Source organism: Saimiri boliviensis, chromosome 14, assembly GCF_048565385.1.
Source record: "Saimiri boliviensis isolate mSaiBol1 chromosome 14, mSaiBol1.pri, whole genome shotgun sequence".
NCBI classification, from domain to species: domain Eukaryota; kingdom Metazoa; phylum Chordata; class Mammalia; order Primates; family Cebidae; genus Saimiri; species Saimiri boliviensis.
The window spans coordinates 90,366,067-90,384,765 of record NC_133462.1 but is presented as its reverse complement, the minus strand read 5'-3'; the positions used below and the strand labels follow the sequence as shown (position 1 = coordinate 90,384,765).

Sequence of the window (18,699 nt, the reverse complement as noted above, 5' to 3'; positions counted from 1 at the left end):
GGTCACATTGAAAGAAACTGCAGGATGAAAAGCTTCTGTAGTGAGACAACGTCCCATCGTACTGCCATAGCCCTTGACCTGTCCCACTGGGTCAGCAACCAAGCACGGTGGCTCCAACAGAGAGAAACTTCCTCAACAATGAGAACCTGGGGAATGCAAAGGGCCTCATTGCTGGCAACACTGTGGATACTGACACTGTGTGGGCACATACACGCGCCCACACAAACACACACACACACACACACACACACACACACACACACACACAAGAAGGTTCTTTAAACTCTAAATATGGGCAAGTGATATGAGGACTTCCTTCAATTAACTGACTTAGTTATTTCAAACTCCTGATCTCCTTGTGGGCATTTCTCATCCATGCTGCTTTAGTTTACTAATTGAGATATTTACTGCTTAGCCTTTGCCAAACTAAAAATAAACAATTCCATAAAGCTATCACTACTAGTCTATGTACCGCTGTGGAACTTCAATTCAGTAGCTTCTAATTATAAAGCAACATAAGGGAAGCCTGTATTAAAACTGGTCAATGCATGTGGTCATGCTGTAATGTAAAATTCTGGAATGAAAATACACCCACACCTCACTCAAATGGAATCATCGGGGGTCCATGCTAAATGTGAAATTAGGTCCTGTCTGGTACTTTTAATAACAACACCTCCCCGTGGGATGTGGTCCAGGGTCTTTCCTTGCACTTAGTTCCAAACTAGTATATTACAACAAATGGATAGTCAGACGAGGCTGCTTTTGGCCTCTTCAGTCATGCCACGTGGATCACTGCACATGTCTCTTCCTCCTCCTGGAACGCCCTGCCTCCCACCCACTCAATCCCCCTGCAAGATGTATACTGCTACTCCCTTAAGGCCTAGCTCAAAATTCTTCCCCTCCCCTTCTCGTCTCCTGAATTAACTATTCTTCCCTCAGTGACCTCAATATATACTGGGTACATCCTACAAAGATAACATTTATCAGACTTCAGTTATTGTTTTACATGTCTGTTTCCTTCATTGTCTTTGTCTCTCTAAACTCTCAGCCCAGCTCAGTATTTGGCAAATAGGAAGTGAGCAGTGATAATTTCATGATTGGATGTTCTTATATTCTTGTCATAGGGTAAAGGAAGGCTGCAATCTTTAAGTATAGCTGAAGAATCTGCTTAAGTCTTACATGAGGAGGCAAAAACTTTTCAGACAAGTTAGAAAAAAGTGCTTGGAAGAGAATGGCTCTAATGGGTCTGCCAGCTGGAGACCCTGCTGCTAAAGGAGTCAGCTGAAAAACAGCCCTGTAAACTCTCACTGAGTAACTATCACCAAGTCAGACCCCGAATTGGGGCAGGAGACCAACGTAGGGAAATCTGGGACTCTGCAACCCCTAACAATTGGGTGACATAAATGCATTCTCCAAAACCAATATCCATTTGAGAGTGAAAAGGGGCACTATTAATGATTATTCCAAGATAACAGTTATAACCAAGACTACCCATCACAAACTGGTACTTACAGTTCCCTAATGTAAAGGGGTTGTCAATCTCACCATCAATTTTTAGAATAAGCTACCTAATTACTGATACTATAAATTGACTATAGGCTGGGCACGGTGGCTCACACTTATAATCCCAGCACTTTGGGAGGCTGAGACAGGCAGATCACTTAAGGCCAGGAATTAGAAACCAGCGTGGCCAACATGGCAAAACCCCATCTCTACTGAAAATACAAAAATCAGCTGGGCGTGGTGATGCATGCCTGTAATCCCAGTTACTCGGGAGGGTGAGGCAGGAGAATCACTTGAACCTGAGAGGTGGAGGCTGCAGTGAGCTGAGATAGTGCCACTGCACTCCAGCCTGGGTGATAGAGTGAGATTCTGTCTCTAAATAAATAAATAAATAAATAAAATAGACTACAGATAAGAACTACTGTCATAATTGTAGTCCTTTTTATAAAATAAAACAATTTAAAAGACTTCTACCACCACATGCTGAATTACACATCAACTTCCGTTTCTCGAATCCTTCCCCAACTTTCACTCTTTTGGGAAAGTGTATGTTACGTTTCATCACCTAGAAACATGACAGAGTCTTGCCTTTCCACCTCATTTCTCCTTCTGCTTTCCTATGTTGCCTTCACTCTCCTTTTGCAGGTTCTTTCGGACTTGGGAGGCTTTTTATAAAATCCCAGAATGTTAGAACTGACAGGGAACCTCAAATGTGTTTCAAAAAACCCTTTCACTTTACAGTTGGAAAGAGAAAACCTATTAAAAATCCCAAAGGGTCACAAAGAATTTAAAGTCTGCTTATAGTTTGCAGAGTGAATGATTTAAAGGCAGAGGAAGGATTAACATATTTTTATTTAGGGAGACCTATTTTATGATACTCTAGAGCAGGAGTATGCAATCTTTTGGCTTCCCTGGGTCACCCGGGGGAAATTATCTTGGACCACACATAAAATACACTAATACTAACACTAATGATTGCCGATGAGCTGGAAAAAAAAGAAAAGAAAATCACAAAAAAATATCTCACAATATTTTAAGAAATTTTATCAGCTTTGTATCGGGCTGCACTCAGAGCTGTCTTGGGCCACCAGCCGGACAGCTTCCTCAGCTTGCAGCCTGGCTGGTTTTGAATGCAGCCCAACATAAATTCATAAACTTCCTTAAAGCATTATGAGATTTATGCATAGGCCTTTTTTTTTTCTTTTTAGCTCATCAGCTATCATTAGTGCTAGTGTCTTTTACGTGTGGCCCACAACAATTCTTCTTCCAGTGTGGCCCAGGGAAGCCAAAAGATTGGACACATCTGCTCTAGAGGTCATACAACAGTGGACTGAAAAAATAAAAAGCACTTAGGTATTCAAGGAGGGACTAGAGAGAATCTAAATCAATTAATTAAATATTTATCATAACTCTCTTATGCAAAGGCACTCTGCCAGGCACTGGGTCAAATAAAGATAAATAAGACATGCTCCTCGCCCCTAGTAGGGAGTTCAAAATGGCCAAGAGAAAGTAGGTGGTAAAATACTGCATAAGAAAGATACAAGGGGAAAATTTACCAAAGCATAACAAAATGAGAGTCAAATCCAGCTGGGTGTGAGAGCCTGGTGAAGGATAGCCAAGCCAGTCTCTTCAATTGGTTTGCTTTAATTCCCACTCAAAACATTGAGTAAAAAGAATTGCTTGGTAGTTATGGGCTGAAAGATTCATTCACAATCACTCAAAACCAGAAACAACTTAAATGTCCATCAAGTGTTAACTGGATAAACTGTGGTGTAGTCTTACCGTGGCCAAAAAGGAACAATGTTACATACAGCACTTGGCTGAATCTCGAAAGCAGTACACTCAGTTTAAAAAGCCGGACACCAAAGACATACATTATGATGTCATTCACAGGGCACTCTAGAAAAGTAAACACCAGGGGACAGAAAGTAGATACATGTTGTCAGGATTTGGAAACAGGAGAGGGGTACCAGGGAGCAAAAGGGCACAAAGACACATTTTGGGTTGATACAAATGTTCTTCTATGTTACGACTATTATCTTTCACAATTCTGTGTATTTGTCAAACTGCATTTACCTGCACAGTTAAAAACTGGCAATTTTAAAATTATATTTAAATTTACCCCAATAAAGCTGATTTTTAAAAGAAGCAAATCAGTGGCTCACACCTGTAATCCCAGCACTTTGGGAAGCTGAGGAAGGTGGATCCCTTAAGCCCAGGAGTTCAAGACTAGCCTGGGCAACCTGGTACATTCCCATCTCTATGAAAAAAATACAAAACTGGCCAGCTGTGGTGGTGTGTGGCTGTAGTGCTAGCTACTCAAGAGGCTGATACAGAAGGATCAACTGAGCGCAGGGAGGTTGAGGCTGCAGTGGGCCACGATTACACTACTGCACTCCAGCCTGGGCAACAGAGTGAGACACTGTCTCAAAAAAAAATTAAAGGAGCAAAGGAACATCCACCTCTATTCTCCAAGTTATTCACATCACCAGTAATCCAGGCATATGTAGGCCATATCAATTTCTTCATAAAAATTCAGAATTAAAAGGAGTGAACAAGAACTGGCTAGGCCTCAAACACAGTCTACATATACATGGAGGTACAGTCACTCCTTTTTTCCAACTATAGTTCTGGTTGACTGTATTTTCTAAAATTGGTGACAATGGTCTATTTACCATTCCACTGTTTAGAAATGGGTCTGAAGCATTACTTTACATCATTGATACTCAATTTTTTCATATCATTTATTTTAAATCTTGCAATTTAAAAACTGTTCATGTCAAAGAGCAAAAATGACTTGTTAAACAGATTTTTTAAAGTACATTTTCTAATGATGTTAAATTGAGCTCAATAATGACCCTGGGACAGAAACCATGAAAGGCTCAAGTCTGAGAACAAGGACCTGGCAGTTGTGAGTTGAGGCACCAATCCCATCTTCCATGTTCCTATTCACCTTTTTACTGATGTCTGAAGTTCCAGTGTGAGATATACAACTCTTTTGGTTAAAAGGTGTTTCCCTTTTAAGATAAAATATTGATAGTCTTGTGATAGTAGCATATTGGTATGAAAAAACTTGTGAGAATATTTATAACATGCTTACTGGCTGAAAAATCATTAAGGAATACGGATAGTAGCAGCGGGGAGGTGCTGGGTGCTGAGTGCTGATGTGAGTTTAAACACAAGCTGTACGTTGTCCCAGTATTGGTGATATTAGCTTTGATTGCTTAGTTAACATCATTGGTGTGCTAGAAGATACTTAACGACTGGCCTCCAGGGGGTAGGAAGTCCCTCTTTTGTAGTGTTTGCCAATTTTCAGCGTAGACGCTTCCACCATGCTCTATTTTAAGCGCAAGTTGGGAAGAAATACACACGATTGGCTCTCATGAGCTGGTAGAAATCAGACCCAGCACAACAGTAGTCAGGTGAGCTCTCTCAGGCTTCTCTACTGTAAAGTTACTGCTTTCCTCTTTGTATCGAGTATGTGCAAAGTAATTACTTTTAATAGCAAAAATCACAATTACTTTTGCTCCAACCGAATAAGAGGTAATTTGCTGGGATATGCTGAGACTATGCAAACGTCCTCTTCTTCATCGAACTCTCACCTAATGGTTTTACATCCAAAAGTGACGTTTTTGGTCCATCATTCTTTCTCTGTTTTTCAGTTGACATTGTGTTATAAGAAGGAGTTTCCCTTCTCTTGCATTTATTAATTCATTAATATCAGCATACGGTCACGGATTCATATCTTATTAGGTGGGTTATAATCCATTATAATCATTATTTTTATGCTCAATTTATCCTGGATTTGGCCAGGGGAACCCTTTCAAGGTGGTTCCTATATGACATGTCTCTATTATTCTTGTATACTTCTTGGTGTTCTATCTCCACAAAATGTTGCAGGCTTGTCCTGTAATGTCTTGTACCTGTCTTGGAATCAGCATTTGACCAAGCAGTGCTTTTTGTGCCTTTAATGGAGAGTGGTATTTAGAAACCAAGACCTGTCATTAAGTGGTACTCATTGCTACTGCAAAATCACTGCTACTAGGTCACCTCAGTAGACTAAGTCTGGACATGAATACACATACAAGTATATAAATGTGAATATAAATATAAATATTTGTCTGTATGCTGTATGAATATACACATACACATTCATACTGGTCTTTCAATTATAATCCAACAACATACATAGAACCATGTCCCCCTTTTTTCCATAATTGTATTTTTTTTTCCTCAATAGTAAGAAACTTGGTTCCTATTATCCTCCACATACTTATTCGTTTGTTCAAACTTGGAATACACAGAAAGTAGTTTCAAAATTAATAACCTACTATGGAAAGCAAATCTACTGGCAAATAGAATTAAATATTTACTTATAGTTTTGTTTCTTTTTGCCTTGTTTTGTAAACAAATGTATACGTACTTTTTGAGTTTATTCTCTTTGTGCTCTGGGAGGATGACACCTTGAGAGGCAATAGAGTACAGCCAAAAACCCACAGAGCTGGAGGGTCAGAGTTATGACGTCTACCACCTTATCACCTGTGTAGCTATAGACAAATCACCTCATTCCTTTAATCCTGGGCTTCTTCAACCAGATGGAACAACAAAAAATCTAACCTTAAAGGACTAATCATTTTAAGAAGCTACATTTATTAATGTTTACATATAAGCTAAGGTCTTTATATGTATTCTTTTAATCTTCATACCAACCATACAAAGTAGAGTCTCTCAGTATCTTCACTTTACAGGTAAGAAAATGGGGGCCTAGAGAGGTTATATAATATGTCCAAGTTCTTTAGACATTAAAGGTGATATCCAGGAAATCCAGGGCTGTCTGTTTCCAAAGTCCATAGTGAATCACTATGCTTCAATCTCTTCTTTTATCAGGGATGTAGAGAAATCAGAGAAGGTTGAAAGGATAACAAGGGTCTACTTCAATTATCTATATGGGAATGTGCCATTTAACAGCCGTATTATCCATCTTGACAGCCAAATCCCAAGCTAGTTCTCCTGCTTCTTTCTCTGTTGCCTCCTAAGCTACTGGATTACTTTCTCCTATAGTGACACCATCAATTAGTTGTATACTTCTCAAAGAAATATATTCACCTTTGTAAAAACACTGAAAGGCCCCACAAACACATCTCCTGCCTCAAGTGGTCAAAGACTCTAGAAAAGATAAGTCATGTGCATCAATCTGGAATGTAAATCCATGGAGAACAGGAACCTTTGTTCTACTCACTGATTTACCCCCAAATCCGGAATAGTGCCTGGTATACAGCTGTGTGGTCAATGAACATTTGAAAAATGAATAAACAAATGAATGAATGAATGAGCAACTATTAAAAGACAGAAAGTACTAAGTATCCTCATAGGTGTTAAGTATCATCCTGTGTACTGGCTACAGTAAGAGAATGTGATAAGATAATCCCTATTTTTGCCAAGAATTTATTATTATTGACAATAAAACAAAAACAATAATAAAATTGGTAGACAGCATGATGTCTCCCTTGTTTGAGAAGAACCCAAATTCTACACTTATTTACTGCTAACAGGGACTACATTCTCTTATTTGAGCAAATGTGGAACTACTGAGAAGAAACACAAAGGAAAACACAGGAATGGGATCCTGGAATCTCTGCTTCCTTAAGTATGCAGAAGACTTAATGGTATCATACATATTTCCTGGAGTAAATTACTTCTATTTTCTTCACTGCAAAGTATGTCAGAACTTTAAACACGATGTTGAAAGATGAGTTATCAGATCAGAGAATGAGTCACTTCTAGGGAAGAAAGCAGAAACAGAAAGGAGGTCAACTTCTTTCAAGGGAATATACACAAAAGAAAGGAAATATTTAACAGAAACATCTCCAAAAATAATTTTCCCTCCAAAAATGTTCTTACAGTATCTCCAAAATAATCTGAAAACTTACCTTCAAGGCAAAAGACAGTATAGCAGGCTAGATATTGCCTGTTTCTATTACATATGCACAGCTCCCATTTACTTTTAAAACAAAACCGCAGACTCTATCAACTGCAGTTACCATAGCATCATCCCTTGCATGTCTGTCTTTTCTATTTTAAAAGGCACATGCAGATGCACTGACCTCTCTATTCTTCATAACATTTCTGTGAGGCAGGGAGATGGAACAGATATTCCTGTTTGGTAGATAAAGTGTCTCAAACTCAGGGAATTAAGAGATTTTTCTCAAAGCCATGCAGCCAGTAAGTAGCAAAGCTGGAATCTGAATCTGTCTTCTCACTACAAGTCCAGTGTTCATTCCATTCCATGGCACTGCCTCACATGATGGGTTTGTTTAATCAAACAGTGGATTGCGCATCCATTCAACAAATACTTCAGCAACTACTTTGTGCCAGACACAAAAGTATGGGGATGCATCAGTGTGCAGGATGTAGATAGACTATGCCCTCAAAGAGTTTATGGTCTAGGGAACAAAATAAACTGGGTTTTTGGGGGGTGGGGGAACAACTAATGGTATAGTCAATATTAAAGTAGGGCTAAATTCCTGCCATTATACAGGAGAAAAGGATAGGAGTAGCTGGGGACAGGGAGTAAGGATTTCAGGAAGCTGAAAAAAATCAGAAGCTTAAAACATGAGTAGTAATCTGCCATTGAAAGAACATGAAGAAGGTGACTGCAAGTGAAGTGGACGGTATGTGTAAAGACCCAGGGTGCAGAGATACCCAGGAGCCCTGGGGAAACTGCAAACAGTGCTGGCATGCTGGATGCTGGAGGATGTATGTTGCAGGGTAGCAGTGTGCGGTTGGTGGAGGGGAGATTACTGAAGAAAGATGAGACTTGGAGATGTAGGCAGGAGCCAGAAAATGAAGCTATTTTTAAGGCCCTCGTCCTGAGGGAAGTAGGGAGCCAATGTAGGGTTTTAAGCAGCGGAGTGTTGTGATCACACTCGTGCTTTAGAAAGATCACTCTGGCTGCAGTGTGGGGAACAGATGGGGAAGGGACAACATTAGAATCAGGGAAAGCACTTATTACTACAGCAATAGTAAGAGCAATTTCTATAATGTTTCTTTAGATACAGTAGATACCATAGGTAGATATTGAGGCTGAATAGCCTCAGTGCATTTCACAATGCACACTTTACTTATTTTCAGCCTTAAAATGTTTCCATAGCTCTGCGTGCCCGATGCATGAAGTCACCACATGGGGCAAAGTTCCTGTGACGTGGTAAAGCACTTCCACATCCTACTGTACAACCCCATGTGCCCAATTCAGCACACAAAATAATAAGGACAGATACACTATTACCTAAAATAAATTCAATCATGATTTGACCTTATGTCTTCATAGTTTCAAAAATTCATATTTTCCATTTCAATGTATCAATATAAAATAATGACTTCGATTCATTCTTGGCTTTCTTCTCTGAAAAATATCACTTGACCTACAAATCCCCAGTAACTAATCCCTCTGATGAGTAACTTCAAATCAGGTATAGTAAGATCAGTATGTACGTAGGGTCAATATGTATTCTAGCGGCATTTCTATAACATGTCAATGGAAATGCATTATTATCAAATTGTAGTACATCTAACTAAAAAGTTTCTATTCTATTATTAAAATGTTTTAGGAATTAATCTCTAGGACATATTAAATGGGGAACATGTTAGTTCCTTTGTGGCTATAAAATTTATTCAGAAATATGTGTAAAAGTAAGAATTATAATTACTAAATATATTTTTATATTTTATCTCATAAGTATGACAGAGTAATGCATCATTTATCTAGAATGTCGAGAAAATGCTCTACATGCGAGAATTGTCTAGATATTAGATCCACAGAATTCTGAAAATTTGCAGTAGAAATATGTCTAAAATGTGTTAATTATGTCTCTGCTTTCTTAAGCAAACTATACCAAATATAATAAACTCTCCTTAATAATTAATGTTAATAATTTAAAACAAGGTTAGGTCCACTTACTGCTGCTATTCCTCCTGCTAGTAAGTGCCTATGCATCATAGCTCATTGCTGTATCTTTAAGTGCCTAACAGAGTGGCTGAAAACAGAAGGCACTCAATAATCTTTATTGCAAGAAAGGTCTCAGATGTTATTCTAAAGAACCAAAAGCATACTTATCTTCTTCTTATAATTTTTTATTGGTTGTTTTGCTGTGATTTACTGCCATGCTTTTTAATTTTTTTCTTTTTAGCATCTAAAAGTGCATTAGGTTAGTTCCACAGACACTGCACAGAAAGTGCAAGGGCTTTGTGTTAGTTATTTGCTTCTTCAAAGTGCTTTTTAAATTATATCTCAACTTAAAGCTATATTCAAACTAGAAGTCTAAGTTTGGGCCAGGCGCGGTGGCTCGTCTGTAATCCCAGAACTTTGGGAGGCCAAGGTGGGCAAATCACCTGAAGTCAGGAGTTCGAAACCAGCCTGGCCAACATGGTGAAACCCCATCTCTACTAAAAATACAAAAATTAGCCAGGTGTGGTGGCAAGGGCCTGTAATTCCAGCTACTCGGAAGGCTGAGACAGGAGAATCACTTGAACCCGGGAGGCAGAGGTTGTGGTGAGCCGAGATCGTGCTGCTGCACTCTGGCTTGGGCGACAGAGTAAGACTCTGTCTTAAAACAGACAAAAAAGAAGTCTAAGTTTGAGTAACTGGGGAACTGCTGTGATCAAGATAGTAGAATTTTCATTATTGCTGAGGTGGTGTGCCTTTGGTCAAACATCCACCGTGCATGTATACAGAAATTAGCGGTGTTGTCTATGGACTACTAACCTTGGCTTGGCAACAGACCACTGTAGTCCATTTTTAAAGTTTGATTGGGATCTCTGCAGCCTCTCCATTTTTGCACACAATTCGGGAGGTAAAAAGTACTACATTTACAGAAGAAAAACTGACCTGAGCCCAAGTTTTCAGATTCCTGTTCCACTATTCTCACTCTTCTAATTAAGAAAATCATTGTTCTTGACACAATAATTAAGTCACTTTCTTCATCAAAACATTTTGCCTTTTAGTCATTTTATGATTTAACATTATTTCTATTTGACTTTGTAATACTTCCTTGTGACTATTTAATCTATATCCTTAATTATTTCCTGCTCTTCAGTAACATGTGTCTGCTGGATCTTTCTCTTCCTCTAGCCATTTCTTCGTCTTCATCCCCACCATTCCTATAGCTCCAGAGCAGCCCTTTCCATTCCTGGAGACCTGCTTCTTCCAGCATTCTAAATCTATCTTCAAACTCATTTCCACAAGGCAGCCTGTCCTGAGCATATCTAAACCAGAGGAAGTTGTGTTCTGGAAAGTAAATATAAGCAACGGAAATCCTAAAACACCTCTAAAAACAATGGCATTGCTTTTGGCCTTTATCCCTTAGCATGTAAGCTCCATTGCCAGCAAGGCATTTGTACACAAGGAGGCAGAAGTTTAGAGAACAGGCTTTGGTGCCTGCTAGACTTAGCATCAAATTCCCCCACTTACTAGGTGTGTGCCCTAAGTCAGCGGTCCCAACGTTTTTGGCACCAGAGACTGGTTTCGTGGAAGACAATTTTTCCAAGGACCAAGGTAGAGGTGGGTGGTTTGGGGATGATTCAACTGCATTACATTTATTGTGCACTTTATTTCTATTATTATTACACTGTAACATATAATGAAATAATTCTAAAACTCATCATAACGTAGAATCAGTGGGAGCCCTGAGCTTGTTTTCCTGCAACTAGAGAGTTCCATCTGGGGTGATGGGAGACAGTGACGGATCACCAGGGCTTAGATTCTCATAAACTGGTGTGCGACCTAGATCCCGCGCCTGAGCAGTCCTATGAGAATCTAATGCTGCTGCTCTGACAAAAGGCAGAGCTCAGGTGGCCTGGCATTGGGGATACCTGCCCTAAGTGACTCACATAAGCTATGACTCAGTTTTTTGGAAGCAAAAATTAGGTTAATAACAGTACCTCTCCTCACAGGACTATGAGGATATCATATATAAAGTACTGTTAGCATAGCACTGGCATATAGTAAGTCAAAATATTAATTAGTACCATATTACTATTATCCTTATTTCCTAGAATATGACTGCTCAAACTGAAACAATCAGTGTAATTATCTCAAAGCCAGCCTTGAGGAAAGAATAAGAATTTTCCTCAATTTACTGACATAAGCTACACAGGGGGAGGTGGCATTATACAGGGCATGTGAGCTTGGCACACACAGGGCTCGGCGTGAGCCCTGGCTCCCCCATGTGCTAGCTGTGTTACTTCAAGGCCAAACTTCGTCTCAGTCTAAGCCTCAGTTTTCTCATTAATAAGATGATACTATCAGAATTATGTGAGAACTTCATAAGGTAACTGGCAATATCCAGCCCAGATGACCATTTGAAAGGTTCCTAAATTGTCTAAATCCAGTTAACATATTGACATCTAGTTATTTGTCAAATTTATTTTCAACAACTCTTCAACATATAAAGGCAAAGATGGGACAGTAAGATATAGAAGAACTTATTATAATGTGACGCTGGCACATTAACCGTTCATCTCTTCAAGTAATGACCAGTAAGTGGTATCTTCCTCCTCCTCCACCTCCTCCTCAAAGTGGTGATTCTTCAGAAAACGACTAACCAATAAGAGTCCTGGCTACTGCCTCCAAAATTCAAGAAAATTATGACATGATTTTCTTGTTTTAAGAAAATATTTCCTATTTTTGCAGAAACAGAATTCAAGGTTTAAGCTCATGGAAATCTAACTGCATCTATGCTGGGCACCGTGGAAAGCTGGAAAATTGAGTAACAAAAGTCTAGGGCTGGTGTGGCAGCCACTGGCCACGTGGCACAAGCACTTGGAACATGGCTAGGTCAGATCAAGATTCACTGTAAGTGCAAAATACACAAAGGGATGTGGAGACTGACGAAAAAAATCAAAATTATGTCAATAATGTGTTACAGAAATCACATGTTAACATAATACTATTTTCTACACAGTGGGTTAAAGAAATTATGTTATTAAAATTAATTTCACCTTTTTCTTTTACATTTTTTTTTTAGATGGAGTTTTGCTCTTTGCCCACACTGGAGTTTAGTGTCATAATCTCGGCTCATTGCAACCTCTGCCTCCTGGGTTCAAGCTATTCTCCCGCCTCAGCCTCCTGAGTGGCTGGGACTACAGGTGTGCACCACCACGCCTGATTAATTTTTTTATATTTTTAGTAGAGGTGGGGTTTCCCCACATTGGCCATGCCTCAAACACCTGACCTCAAATGATCCACCCGCCTAGGCCTCCTAAAGTGTTGGGATTATAGGGATAAGCCACCACGCCCGACCTCCTTTTACATTTTAAAATGTGGTTATTAGAAAATTTCAAATTATGTCATGAAATACATTTTATGGCTCCCACTGTGTGTGTGTGCGTGTGTGTGTGTGTGTGTGTGTGTGTGTATTTATTTATTTATTTTTTGAGACAGAGTCTTGTTCTGTTACCCAGGCTGGAGTGCAGTGGCATGATCTCGGCTCACCGCAACCTCTGCCTCCCAGGTTCAAGCAATTCTCTGCCTCATCCTCCCAAGTAGCTGGGATTACAGGTGTCCACCACTACGGTCAGCTAATTTTTGTATTTTTAGTAGAGACAGGGTTTCACCACTTGGCCAGGCTGGTCTTGAACTCCTGACCTCATGATCCACCTGCCTTGGCCTCCCAAAGTGCTGGGATTACAGGCGTGAGCCACCGTGCCCAGCCTATATTTCTATTGGACAACACTGGTCTGAATGTCACTCCTTTGTCTATCACCCTATAGCAAAGCATCATTTTAAATCCTGATTCCACAAAAAAAATAATTAGGTGCCCAAAACCACTGAACATAAATGCCTCATGAAGATATCAAAACTCATAATTTTCAAAAATTATTAAAATGACCTTTTTTTAAAACTTTGATAAGTTTCTCATTTAATTCAGCCACTCGCCTGTTATCTGAACGAAGAAACGAAGGAGAAGGATTCTGGTAGAACACTAGGAACAACTGAAGCTGAAGTCATCACCATCGTATACCAAAATGATACTTTTTTTTTTTTTTTTTTTTGTAAATCAGATTCGGTCTGAAGCAACTCCCAAATACATATTCACATTTAAAATTAAATTACAAAGCGCATGAACAAGTTAATCCATATAGCCAAGATGGCAAATTATTTTCAAAATGTTCAGTTATGTACCTAGATCGCAGACTCCTTCCTAATAAATGAATGAAAATAAAATTGGAAACTCTTCATCATTGGGTAGTCTTTCTATAATTTTTAAATGGCAAACAGATTCTCTGAGATTTTCCCCATGGATTTCTTTCCTCAATCTCTAGTAATCATCCTCATATCATTCATTACTTGCTTCTGGTAAGAAAGGACTCCTTTCAAAGTTCATCAGGAGGGCCTTGTAGTCATATTAGCTTGTCAATCAATGTGTCTGCCAGTTTGGTAAGCTATCCCACTTCCTGGGGAGTTAATCTGTTGCCTTCGTAGTTTTTGCTTATTCTCAAACATTTTCTGCACCTTGAGGAATACAAATAAGCTGGTGAATGTTTCAAATTTTATGAAAATTGCTGGAGATGCCAGGCACGGTGGCTCATGCCTGTAATCCCAGCACTTTGAGAGGCTGAGGCGGGTGGATCATCTGAGGTCAGGAGTTCAAGACCAGCCTGGCCAACCTGCTGAAACCCTGTCTCTACTAAAAAATGCAAAAGTCAGCTGGGTGTGGCGGTAGGCACCTGTAATCCCAGCTACTCAGGAGGCTGAGCCAGGACAATCACTTGAACCCAGGAGGCAGAGGTTGCAGTGAGCCAAAGACTGTGTCTCAAAAAAAAAAAAAAAAAAAAAAAAAAAATTGCTGGAGTTGATTTGTTGGAGGAAATGTAATTTGAGAACCCAGAAAGCGGGGTGGGTGGGTGGGAAAGCCAAGACCACACACAGTAAGTCTTCATGACAACAATTCCAGTCATTATCATTACAAGACAGTTATTTATAGAAAACCTCATCAGTAAAAACCATTTAACACAATTATAAATTATAGGCACCTCCAAGTGTATTTACAGAAAAAAGAACACATTCTGAGTACTAAACTTCTCGACTCCCAGAGCTTACTGCCCATGAGTTGATCCATTTCTTCATAACACAGGAAAGAATGCACAAAAAAGGGAGGAATATTGCCATATCGTGGGTTGACGGAAAACAAAATCTAGTGCAGAGTCTGACTTAGGGGTCCATAATTCAAATCTATGCCAATAATTCCTGGCAGGAAATTGTCTAAAACGTTTACATAGAAAGGTATCCACAATAACGTCTTATTCTAGGAAATCTCATTCAAAGAGTCATGCTTTGAAAGGTGTCTAAATTCAATTAACTGGCATCTTGTTATTTAACTGTCAAATTTATTTTATAGAATAAACACATAATTAAAACAAACAGAATTATCACATAAAGGCAAAATTTGGACAGTAAGTTATGGAAGAACTTGTAACGTGACTCTGGCACAGCTAATTGTCTGGCTACTCTCCAAGTATGGCCAAAGATGCTCCCCCACCCCACACTCCCATTTTACAGACCTGACTAAATGAAAATTGAAAGTCACCAACCTGTCTACTGTTTTCATGAACCATACGTGTTACAGTGCAAGTGAAGTTGCCGTGCAGGGTGGGATGGGTAGAGAACTGCAGAGGCATTGACGAGGTACAATCATGAATAATCCCTGTGTGATCATTCTCAGCTGGCCTGCTACAAATTAATTCAGTTCAGTTTTTCCCCAAGTGTATTCCTAAAAACCTGATTCCTGGAAGATGTGTGGAGATTTGATAGAAAAGCTTCCATAAGTTACATACATTTGGGAAACACTGAAAACTAAAATCCTTTCTAAGAGAGTCACAGTGTGCACTAACATATTAAAAGCTCTGAGAAGCCCTACTGTCAAGAAACCTGTTTTAGCCTGTTTAATGCAACTTTCCAAAAGGAATTGGTGACAGAAGTTATTTTTCACAACATCCACCATCAGAGGCAATACAGTATAATGGATAAAATCACAGTTGGGAGCCTAACCACCTAGGCTTAACTGCCTACTCCACTGCTTAGCAGCGCCGTGACCTTGGTAAGGTACTAACCTCTGAATACCTCAGTTATCTTATCTGTAAAATGGGGCTCATGGCAGAATCTACCAGGTAGGGTTGTGTGGGAATTAAGTGAGTTAAGGTATAGAATGTGCCTATCACAGGGTAAGCAGTGTGTATGCAGGGAGGTTGTCTTTACTACCACTCCCAGAAGAAGTTCCAAGAAGTCGACTGGGTGCCATGGCTCATGCCTATAATTCCAGGACTTTGGGAGGCTGAGGCAGGTGATCGCTTGAGCTCAGTCAGGAGTTTGAGATCAGCCTGGTCAATATGGTAAAACCTCATCTCCACTAAAAACACAAAAATTAGCCAGGCATGATGGTGATGGTGCATGGCTGTAATCCCAGCTACTAGGGAGGCTGAGGCAGGAGAATCACTTGAATCTGGGAGGTGGAGGTTGCAGTGAGCTGAGATCGCTCCACTGCACTCTAACGTGGGCAACAAAGCGAATGAGACTCTTGTCAAAAAAATTAAAAAGTTCCAAGAAGTGAATTTGGTAACTACTGTTTGCAAGCTAAAGAACCTTTGTGGTTTGCTTGTTTCAAGAACCAGCAACTGTGTGCCAAAAATCCAAAAATACTTTTTTTTTCCTTTCCAAAACAGGCTGTGAAAGGCTTGCACTGAAGGATTTTAATGGGGTTTCTCAGACAAGTCATATCATCAATGAGTACAAAGAAGTATAATATGGGATGCAGGAAGAGCACTAGACTTATAGAAAGGAAATTCAGACTCTACTTTTTGCTGTCACTCAACTACTGTTGGTACTAGGCACATCACTTAGTACTGCTGGTACTAGGCACATCACTTAGTACTGCTGGTACTAGGCACATCACTTAGTACTGCTGGTACTAGGCACATCACTTAGTACTGCTGGTACTAGGCACATCACTTAGCTTCTCTGCATCTCCATTCTCACACATGTAAGTGTTGGACTAGATGGAGAGTTTCATTAATTCATTTAAGATGATCATAAGTCACAGAAAGTTTACAAATTTACATACTAGTTTCTAGATTTTGTGTGTATATGTAATTACATAAACCTTGTCTGGTAGGTTGTAGGAAATTTGTTAGAAAAAAAAACAAAACACAGACTCTTTATTTTGAAAATTCACATAGTGCCTAGTAAAGCTAGAACAGAACATGTGCTCAATAAATTTTGAGTGAATACCTGATTAACAGCAATTAAGTTGTTATCCCTTCATTCAAGAAAATTAAAAACTCATGCAACATGAGACACTTTACTAGGTACAACTAAAGTTACATATTTCTGGGAAGCTACTGGTTCTACCTATAAAAAACTTGCCATCCAATCTGTGGTATGACTGTCAAATGATGACACTGATTGCTGCAGTTTCCCTTACTGTATTTCAGTTTGAATCCCATAGTTCAGGTGAGTTTTATGTTATTATTTTACACTGCAGCACCATGCTAGCTAGCATTATTATATAAGTAAATTCAGTAACTGTGATGGAAGAGATGGCAAAATCAGTACACTATAATCAAAGCAAGTATACTACAATTTTATATAAAATTTTAGATTAAGAAGAAGTTGTTAGATAAAAATGTCTTAACAAGTAGGAGAAAAAAATGTACATTTTGCAGATGATTTTAAAATACAGGTCATCAACTTCCTTTTATTAAAAGAAATCACTGACCATTTTTCTTCAAAATATAGTTGTGTATTGCCTCACCCAGATTAAAAAAAAAAGATCAAAATTGATGATCTTCATATACAACATAGGAGTAAATAAACATCTTCTATAACTGCTAATCAAATTTCAATTCTTTATATTTACTGACAAAACCAAGCTATGGATCATAGATATTATCTCTAAACTCAAAACATCCCAAAACATCCAGCCTTAATCAAATGTAATCTATTTGGTCCAGGCAGTTCTGAGACAAGGAATGTGAACACAGTACTCATTTACTTTGTGTGTTTCATCTTTGTGAAGAGTGTGCAGAAACTTTGGTGGATTATTTACGAGATCTTTAAAACCTCAAAATAATTGTGCACCTTCATAATCTTTCCTGGTGACAGCTTCTTAATAGCTCCTCCTCTGTTGGCGTCTCTTTGTCAGAAATGGAATGTAATACAATTTTCAAGGAAAACCGTGGTAGACAAGGCCCCATGTAAGTGGCATGTAAGAAGTGACACACAGAGTATCAGCAAGGATATCTTTGGTTTGCAGAGGAGAAAGTTACATTTGAATAGGTTTTAGAAAACAAGAAAGTCCTCATTTCTTGCTCCACGGTATGTATACTGTTCTTTTTGTAAATTGTACTTGAGTTTGCAGGTGTCTGCCCAAAGGCAGGTCACTGAAAGTCAATGAAAATCAGGTCAACCTCAGCAGCAGAAATTAACCTGCAGATCGTGGCAGGCAAATTGTATTTTAAAAAGCCTTATTCCTACTGAAATAATCAAACCGGACTTCACAAAATGCACAGAGATCCAAAACAACAAAAGCAACCAACAGCATCGATTCTAACACTGCAAATTTCTTAGATATTACAGATGTCACCCAACAGCGCATGCATTTGCTTCCCATATGTGAACAAAACTGAGGCATCACAAGATAAATTTGAATGGAACGTTAACCTTCACTTTACATTTTTTTCTTTTCCTAGCTGACGACACAATTTTAGTATTATCATAATGGAGCTTCTGGCTGGAAAAAATTAAATTAATGGATGGATTAAAAAAGCTTAGAAACTTAAAAAATAAACAACTTTCAAATATCTATACTTGAAGGTGTCAAGAGCCAAGATGAATGTATTTCAATTGCAACTTCCAAACTAAACTCACAAATTACTACCATTATGCTAAGTGTTAGCTACCCCACTGTGCAGTTTTGCTTTGTGAATTTTTACCTTCCTCTATGAACACTTTTAGCCACTGATCGCACAGCCTTTCAATGTTTTCTGCCTTTTCCTTTAAATAAACTGGCTCTGGCTCCTTCCATCTGGTTCCCCTTCCGTCAGCAACCCTGCACCTGTTCACACCTCCTCTCCTGTTGGATTCCACTGAACATTTCCTCCTCTGCCAGGGCTATTCTGGCACTCGCAACCTTTCTGTCATTCAAT

The 18,699-nt window shown here is 39.1% G+C and overlaps 1 protein-coding gene across 8 annotated transcripts in view; it reads right to left on the bottom strand.

Annotated features, from left to right (window-relative positions):
• SDCCAG8 (SHH signaling and ciliogenesis regulator SDCCAG8) overlaps positions 1-18,699 on the bottom strand; it is a 246,073-nt gene that overhangs the window by 88,087 nt on the left and 139,287 nt on the right. The window lies entirely within an intron of this gene.